At 37.3% G+C, this 2,343-nt stretch overlaps 1 pseudogene; it reads left to right on the top strand.

Annotated features, from left to right (window-relative positions):
- Window positions 1-611: 611 nt before the first annotated feature.
- LOC143668425 (proteasome subunit alpha type-2 pseudogene) lies at window positions 612-1,313 on the top strand (annotated as a pseudogene).
- Window positions 1,314-2,343: the final 1,030 nt, after the last annotated feature.

Here is a 2,343-nt window from a genome sequence, read left to right on the forward strand (position 1 = left end):
TTATATTAGCTCTTGAATTACCATTCTAGTTTTTACATTTTATTTTACTATGCTCTGGCTAGTTTTGTGGCTTGGCTAGTGATTATCCATGCATTAACAATTAGTTTTCTAAGACTGAAAATCTGAGAATAAAGTTATGAAATGCAATCAGCAATCCTTTTGACAATGGCTAGCAAGTCTTCCTTAAGTGGCACTATTCTTTCTTATTGCAAAAATGAAAAAAGGAGAAAGAATGCAGGTCATTTTAGCACTTATAATAACTGAGAAGATGGAGACATGTATCCTTGAAGGCAGAAATCCAAGCATCTGAGAAAGTTAGTATTGATTCTGCCATATGAGTTTCTGTCCTAGGAGATGGCTTAGGGGTTCTCAGAAATATAATTTTTATTTTTTCAATCATAAATAATCCCATTGGGAAAGATACAATAAGATACAAAAATAATGTCAGAAAGCATACATATGGTATGCTCTGATGAGGTCGCATTCTAAAATTCCTATGCAAGTCGTAGGAAAAAAGCACTTAAAGATCGATAGATTAGAAGACAATACATACAAACAAGATTAATGCCAGCGCATCAAAAGCTCCTAATATAAGGGCTCTCCAGGTAAAGATGGTGGGACAAGGTTATAGTTTTTTGCTGACTACATTCAGTCCATCTGGTACACTCATCTAGATTGAATATGCTTTGGCTACTGTAGCTGGAGGAGCCCCTTCAGTGGGAATTAAAGCTGTAAACGGTGGTGTTGGAAACCAAGAAGAAAGAGAAGTCCATGCTGTATGATGAGTGAAGTATACACAAAGCAGAACCAATTACCAAACATACAGGTTTGGCGTACAGTGGCATGGGCCCAGATTACAGAGCGCTTGTGCACAGAGCTCAAAAACTAGCTCAGCAATATTACCTTGTTTACCAAGAGCCCATTCGCACAGTTCAGCTGGTACAGAGAGTAGCTTCTGTGATGCAAGAATACACCCAGTCAGGCGGTGTTCGTCCGTTTGGAGTCTCTTCTCTTATTTGTGGTTGGAATGAAGGATGGCCGCATTTATTTCAGTCAGAGCCATCTGGTGTTTACTTTGCCTGGAAAGTCACAGCAATGGGGAAGAACTACGTGAATGGGAAAACTTTCCTGGAAAAAAGATATAATGAAGATCTGGAAATTGAAGATGCCATGCATACAGCCATCTTAACACAAAGGAAAGCTTTGAAGGATAAATGACAGAAGATAGCGTAGACGTTGGAATCTGCAATGAAGCTGGATTTAGGAGGCTTACACCAAGCAAAGTCAAAGATTACTCGGCTGCCAAAGCATAATAATGAAGTGACTGAATAGTCTGGAATTTCAGATGATCTATGTACTTAACCATGTTTAAAGCATGTTTTGTTTTGCAGAATTTTTGCATACTTATTTCTACACGGTTTAATGGACAGATGTTTTAAAAATGATACTTATAAATAATAACAAACTGTTAACCCCCCCCAAATAAAAGCTCCTACTAAAGATAAGTTTTTAAAAATTGCTCTGAACAACAATATCTACTCTTTTGGTTAATTCAAATCAGGAAAGGTCATGAAACACAAAGGCCTGTTTTCAGCAACCCAGGATTAACTGTTGATGGACAACATAAGGACGAAAACAGAGGACATTTTCTCGGTCATCATGTTTCTATTTTCCCTGTCGAGAGAAAAATCTTCCTCATGGTAAGAAGGAAATAAAATCTAAGATGAATGAAGAATTGTAAGAGATTACCTGACTGTTGTAAATGAATTAAATTCTCATGGTGGGAGGATAATTATATCTCAGGATATAAGGAAAATGTGCAAATGAGATCAGTGAACCACTGTTAGAAACCTTTGAAGAGTTTGGAAAATATGAATGATGCCAAAGGCCTGTGGAGAAATAAATGCCATTGCCAATTAAAAAAAAAAAAAAGAAATATGTAGAATCCTCAGGCTATTTATTATTTATACATTTATTTGTTTATGCCCTACTACTTACATGTAGGTTTTAAGGAGGATTTACACAAAAGCACTTTAGAAATAACAGCAGTAATAATTTAAATATAACAACAAAAAATTCAGTGGGTGGTGGTAGCTGGAATCGCAGCATGCAAAATGCACTTGAGGTGACTTCACACGTCTCCAAGATGAAAACCCTGTCCACAAAGGTGGGTTCCCAGCCTCTTTTCTGCAAACCACAGCGGACTAACAGACCCAGGGTTGTATACTTGATCAACTTGGACCATGAAGGTTCTTGTTTCAAACAAACAGAAGTTTAGAATGAAGTAACATGGAAATTGGGAGTGCTAAAGCCCTAAGATCATCAAACTGCTACTGCTGGGAT

The sequence above is a fragment of the Tamandua tetradactyla genome, chromosome 24 (genome assembly GCF_023851605.1).
Source record: "Tamandua tetradactyla isolate mTamTet1 chromosome 24, mTamTet1.pri, whole genome shotgun sequence".
Lineage (NCBI taxonomy): Eukaryota > Metazoa > Chordata > Mammalia > Pilosa > Myrmecophagidae > Tamandua > Tamandua tetradactyla.